Source organism: Cynara cardunculus (assembly GCF_001531365.2).
Source record: "Cynara cardunculus var. scolymus isolate 2C chromosome LG 5, CcrdV1, whole genome shotgun sequence".
NCBI lineage: Eukaryota > Viridiplantae > Streptophyta > Magnoliopsida > Asterales > Asteraceae > Cynara > Cynara cardunculus.
In genome coordinates this window covers 24,198,463-24,205,402 of record NC_037532.1, presented here as the reverse complement: position 1 = coordinate 24,205,402, position 6,940 = coordinate 24,198,463, and the positions used below count along the sequence as shown (strand labels likewise).

General features: G+C 37.9%; 1 non-coding gene across 1 annotated transcript; it reads right to left on the bottom strand.

The window, feature by feature from the left end:
* Positions 1 to 5,338: 5,338 nt before the first annotated feature.
* LOC112513911 lies at positions 5,339 to 5,532 on the bottom strand. The gene has a single exon (XR_003069371.1). It is a non-coding gene; the product is annotated as a U2 spliceosomal RNA (small nuclear RNA).
* Positions 5,533 to 6,940: the final 1,408 nt, after the last annotated feature.

Below are 6,940 nucleotides of genomic sequence, written 5' to 3'. Positions count from 1 at the left end.
TACAGTGCCTTGGTTTGTTGATCTTGTTAATTACTTAGCTTGTGGGATTATTCCCAACGAATTCAATAAGTATCAAAGAAAGAAGCTCATCTATGATTCAAAGAAATATTTATGGGATGACCCTTTCTTGTTTAAAATTTATACAGATCAGGTGATTAGAAGATGCATCCCAAAAGAAGAAGTACCATCAGTTCTACAGCACTGCCATGCAGGACCTTGTGGAGGACATTTTGGAGAGAGTAGGACAGCATCCAGGGTTTTACAATCAGGATTCTACTGGCCTACTCTGCACAATGATGCTCAAAACTTTGTAAAACGTTGCAATGAGTGTCAGAGGAGTGGAAATATCTCTAGAAGAAATGAAATGCCTTTAAACGGAATTCTAGAAATAGAATTATTTGATGTTTGGGGTATAGACTTTATGGGACCTTTTCCTCTGTCCAATAATTGTGCCTACATATTGGTTGTTGTGGACTATGTGTCCAAATGGGTGGAAGCTATGGCTTGCCATTCCAATGATGCTAAAGCAATTGTTAAGTTTTTACAAAAGCACATATTCACAAGATTTGGTACACCTCGTGCCTTAATTAGTGATGAAGGCACTCACTTCATAAACAACATGTTAGAAGAAGTCCTTGATAAGTATGACATCAAGCATAGGGTAGCAACTGCCTACCATCCTCAGACCAACGRATTARYTGAATTGTCAAATAGGGAGATAAAAGGGATTTTGTCCAAAGTAGTCAAGCCACATAGAAAGGATTGGGCCTCTAAGTTAGATGATGCGTTATGGGCCTACCAGACTTCTTACAAAACCCCTATTGGTATGTTTCCTAATAAATTGGTCTTTGGAAAAGCTTGTCATTTACCTGTGGAATTAGAGCACAAGGCCTACTGGGCCATTAAGGAACTCAACATGAGTTTAGATGAGGCCGGAAGAAAAAGGACTTTGCAGCTTTGTGAACTGGAAGAGCATAGGAATTTTTTCTATGAAAATGCTAAGCTATGCAAAGAAAATACCAAGAAATGGCATGATAAAAAGATTCTTTCAAAAGAGTTCACAGAAGGCCAAAAAGTCCTGTTGTTCAATTCAAGGTTAAAGTTATTTCCAGGAAAACTGAATTCCCGATGGACCGGACCTTTTTTTATCGCCAAAGTATACCCCTACGGAGTTATTGACCTACTAGATCCGGAGAGGGGTACTACTTTCAAAGTAAATGGACAAAGAGTAAAACCTTTCTTTGATTCCATGATTGTTACGCAACCTGTCATGGTTATCTTTCTAAAATAATAATTCATTGTGAATATTTAGTATTTATATATATAATTATAAGTTGTTATTTTATTTTGCATTTTTCATTTTAAATTTTTAGATTATGCTTTTATTTTATTTTTCTTCATTTTCTAGAATAATTATCTATTTCTTTTATATTATATACATATATTTAGTTAGGTTAATTATTTAAAATTTGATTTAGTTTTAATCTTTGGGCTGAATTCAAAGCAAAAGGCCCAGTTTGTTATTGTTGAATAACCAGGCCCGACCAAAAGGAATTGATGGCTATTTTCATTTCTTAACAGGCCGCGACAATGGAGGCCCAAAGAAAAATCCGCGTATAGGAAGCCCATGCGAAAGAAGCCCAAGATCAAAGCCTGAATATTGGTACGGCCTGTCAAGAGCCCGCGTTTTTCCTTGTAGCAGTTACTGTCATTCATCTTCAACCTCTCAACTCACTTCATCACTGTACTTTCCTCTCCATTGTACCACTTCCCGTAAGCAATAGCTAATCCCAAGCAACCATTTTCAGAGAGAAAAGACTTCATGTGAACTGGCATTACCAAGCAAGGTACGGTTGGGCCAATGTTCGTCATGACTCATATTCGGCAACACACCGAAGTTGAAGATTTAGACTCCATTATGGAAATCCCACCCGAGCTATTTGCCTTCGCTGATCAGACGGCTCAATACGTAATAGACTATAGGAGAGTGATAGATCATATAGTTCAACCAGAACTGGTTGAACTTTGCCCCGGGATCAACCCATGCCTCAGCTGAAAGAGAGGGTATAGCTTTAGCTGAGAGTGTTCAGGAACAAGGGTTACCTGAACAGGGTTGTGCGTTGAGAGAAAATGTAAATGAGAGGGGTGATGAGGAGCGGGGAGCCTTTGATCAGCATAGTACTTCAACAGAAAGTACTTCCACAACTTCTACAAGTTCGGAAGATACTATTTCCGATAACCAGGCAGCTCAGGGTGATGATAATGATGATGATGATAATGATGATGCTGATAATCCTGCTCAACCGATACTTTCTCAGAATATTCAGATCGGAGCAGTGATTGAGAATATTGAAGATATTTTTCCAGAAATTGAAGCTACTCAGACTCGTCCAAGTTTGCATTCACTATCCTTCAATGTTGATGATTTTGGAGGCAGATTTGATGAATATGATCGTATGCTGGAAGATATGTCAGATATTCCAGTAGAAGAAGGTGATGAGGGAGCTCAAGTCGAAAATGTTGAGAGGTTGAGTGCAAGGGACGAAGAAAAAGATGGTGAGTGTGAGAGTGGAGCACAAAATGAAGATCAAGCTCCTATCCCAGTCGAAACACATAGCCGAGCACCCACATCTGCTATCGACATTCATCCATTGAATGTTGGTATTGAAGAAGACATAGCTAACCCAGCTATGCATCTGCACACCCATCTCGACCACTTAACTGGTTCTCAACAACAAGTTGTTTCAATTTATCGCGGGGATATAGCACATACTCTATCTACTTCTCACTTGGAGAATGTAGATATTGAAATAAGTAGGCCGCTACCCCAGCCTACGACTTCAATTTTGTGCACCTTGAGTTTAGAGCCTATACACTTAGGTACACAAGAGTCTAGAGCATCTGTTGCTCCCATTGCGGTTCTTAGTGAACTCGTCAGAACGACCACAGTGGTGTCAATTGACTTACCACAAGGACAGGTCGGAAGTCCTACCAGTACAACCATTTTGCCAACACTGAATGTAGGCACAACAGTTTTTTCAACTGTTGTCTCAACTGGTAATCTAAATGATCCAGGAGTGATCTTACCAGACTTCGTGTCAAGGGAATATTTGGACGGCGCCCTAAAGGCTATTCAAGATAACATGGAAGCACAAATTTCAAGTCTCAAAAGGTTGTTGAAGGGGAAGGAGCAAGTAGTAGAAGATCAACCATCTGTGCCGTCACCACCACCTGTACCTGAGCCTCCGACGGTACAAGAGCAATCGGTGGATGAGCTTAAATCCTTATTGTATGCCAAATTGATGTCAACTCAAAACCCTGATGCGAAAGATGCAGATCTGGTTGGGCTCCTCCGACAGCTTATTGATAATGATCCCACAGTTAGAGCCTCGGAGTTTTTGGCCTCTCAAGATGTGGTTCCTTCTAACTTCTCTGAAGTTAGTAAGTTAATCACATCTAACACTCAAGCCCTTAAAAGTTCAATTGATGCCCTCTCCAAACGAGTATCTATCTTAGAAGAGACTTGCCAAGCTCAAGCCACCTCTCTGAAACGAAGGCATGATGATCCGGATGATCTTGATCATCATGAGGGGGAAAGAAATAGACAGAGGCTGGCTGAGTTTTCTGCTCGTGCTCAAAGTATTGAAAGAGAGCCAACTTCTCAAGCTGTAAACGTTGAAAGTTCTGTCCCGGAATCAACAAGAGAAAGAACTACTGAGACAATAATTGTGGAAGATAAGATTATTTTGGAGACAAATCTAGCGATCGAGCCAAAGGTTGAAAAGCCGGCGGACTCCACGGCAGGAACAAGGCTGTTACTGGATTTGTCGGTCAATGTTGGATTTAATGAAGCATTTGCTACAGAACTGGGTGGAGAGCAGGATTTCGGTGAAGATATTGACAACATTGACGAATCATCTAGGTTGTATTTTGACCTTGAAGCTGATATTAATGAAGAAGACCATGTCTTCCCGTTCCAAGGTGATCGTCAGACTTTGCCTGAACCCTCCACTACAGTTGATCTTGGTGCGTCTGATACTCTGAGAGCGGCATTTGATCCGACTGAGATATTCACAAAGAACTATGTGTCATTTGCAATTCATGCAAACTTTCAAGGCTATGACTGAACAAGAATCAGAGAACCTTATCTTGAAGACGTTTATTTTGGGATCTTCCTCCGGCAACACAAAGCTCTCAGTGCTGATAAGATTCTTGGTATATTCACAAGGAAACCAAAGACTATCGTTTAGAGTACAAGCACTTCCTTAAAGTAAAGCGTCTCCCGATCAGCCAAGTTCGGACCAAACATCGAGTTGTTTCGATCAAACAAATTGATGCTCAAATACTTCTTAGAGTCTGGTATCCTGTATTCACAGTTACACGACAAGATGGAATGGTCTGGGTGTTTAGCAAAGCTGATTTCTCCAACTTGTATTTAGAAGATCTGGAGCACATGTACCACGAAATCTGAAATATGACGGTCAGAAGAGAAGGAGTAATTGTGGCTCTTAATGCAATCAAAAGGTTTATGCGGAGTCATGTCAAAGTGTCTATGGTTCTTGATGTCCAAATGGGTCTTGAAGACAATCAGAGAATCATTAATTTGAAGAGACCTGATCAAGAGCTATAAGATATTGAAGGCTATCTGTTATATATAATTCTTGAACAACCAGAGTTCGAGGTGATATACAGTGCCAAGGATCAGATAAAGAAGCTCATGAGATTTAGTGAGCTGAATAAATATTCTGATGGTACTATACGGATGGTGAGACAGGCGCTTGAAACGAGGAGAGCTGATAACGATAGAGCTGCGAAGTCGGAGAGGATGAGTCCAAAGGATAGGTATTTGCTGATTAATACATTGGATTTGCTTGATGATAAATTGTAGTATCGGAATGCACTGAGTAGGCTAGAGACACTGCTCGGACTCAGAAAGACCAGATTTACAAGGTGTCGATCTTGAATCCAAAGGAGGACATTGTTGGGTTCAAGAATGTGCTTTAAAGTTGTATTCAAGTTCTCCCTTTGTAATGTTTTTGTAATAGTTAGCATTTACTATTTCCTTAGTATAAATAGGATTTAGTTCTCTAAATGTTATTAGTTCAATTCATAATCTGATTAGTGATTGTTAATCTCATTGTAATTCTCTCTCAAGAAATCAATAGCATATTTGGTGAAAATCTCTCTCCACTCAATCTTGTTCTTGATCTTGAAGAATTAATTCTGATTTGTATGATTTGGGAACTTCATCATGATTTTGATTTCGTCATAAATTTAATTGAGATCTCATTTATAGTTATCAAAGAAAAACATTCTATCATATATCAAGTGAAAATTAGAAGGGTGTGCCAAGTTGTGGTAGTAGTGCAAATCCAATATGATACACGAAAGAACCGCATCACTAAACTAGGAAAATGGACATTCTCCCATAAAATATAAACATATATCAAGTGATGTTGATATCCCACATATCAAATATCAAACTGATAAAAAACAAATACTACACTTCATCTTTACAAAAAAAAAGGCTGAGATTCATGAAATCTATGCTTATTCCATTATCGACCCTTCATTTTTATATTCAACTCCTCTTGCCGCTTTCATTTCATCATCCAATGTGAGATGCAATTAATAAATTGAGAAAAAAATTGGCCCTTTCTTTTTGTGTCATCTTTTTTTGTCTATTTCATTCTCTCATCCTGTAACATCCAATTTCTAATATGCCCAATTATTTGCTTAGTATATTTAATTATTGGGTTAAAGAGAACTTATGATTTAGTGGGAGTTTGGGTCTGAAGTTTTAGAATTATATTTCTTAAGAATATATTAGAGAATTTGGAAAATATCACGTCAAATAGATATGTAAAACGGATTTTTTTGGGAGATCTTTTCTGGAATATTTTTGTTGGATATTATAGATTATCTCTTTATGAACGTGTAGGCRAAAAYYTCATAGAAAACGGAGGTCCGAGTGAAAAGTTATGAATATTTTAAGTGTTGATAGTCAAAATGGGTACMTAGCCGGGCCAACCCGGCCCAACTCGAGTTTTAGCATTATAAATTGGATTTTTGGCCCATTTTTCATGTCATCTAAGTCCAGAACTCACACACACACTAGAGGTGCGATTTTCACACACATAGGCTCGATTCAACTCAAATCAAAGAAGAACTACAAGATCTTTGAAGAATTTGATCATCAAGTAAGGTATAATCCATTCTTTGCACTTGTTCTTGGTTGACATTCTTGTTATATGGATTGCATGTTGAGTTAGAGTTAGGTTTCATATGGGTTTTATTTTAATTGTATAAAATGAGTGCATTTTAGTGTTTATGGCATGAAATGGTCATTAGATTCAAGAGATTATCAAGATTTATGCAAGTTCATCATATGAACTTTGACTTGATTAAGTCAATGATTTGGGAGATAATATAAATGATAAAATAAAGGATGGATTTTGGTTGTTTATGTCAAATATGTTATATTAAGTTGAGATTCAGAAGTTGGAATGGTTTGGAATCGAAATGGTTTGAGAAAAATGTATGAAATTGAGAATTTCGACTTTTGAATGCATTGAAAGTATGCAGACTTTGAAAAACTGTATAAAATCATAGAAAAATTCAAATGAGGTGAGGCCAATTTCCTTAGTTATATATTTGAGTCTAGTTTATTTATTATTTCATGATCAAGGCATGAATTCGAGATTAAAATGGGCAAAACAGTTCTGCATGCAGCAGCTGTACATAGAAATTTAGGTAAAATGTTCAAATAGGATATGTGCATATCATGAGTTTCTTATATTGATTGGTTATGAGATTTTGTACATTTACTCCAGGGGGTAATTAGGACATGTTTTGATACTTTGGAAGCAATCTAAGTGTGGTAGATTGGACTTGCTTTGTGAGCTCATTCGGAGCTTTTCGGTATTGTACGGTTGCCCGG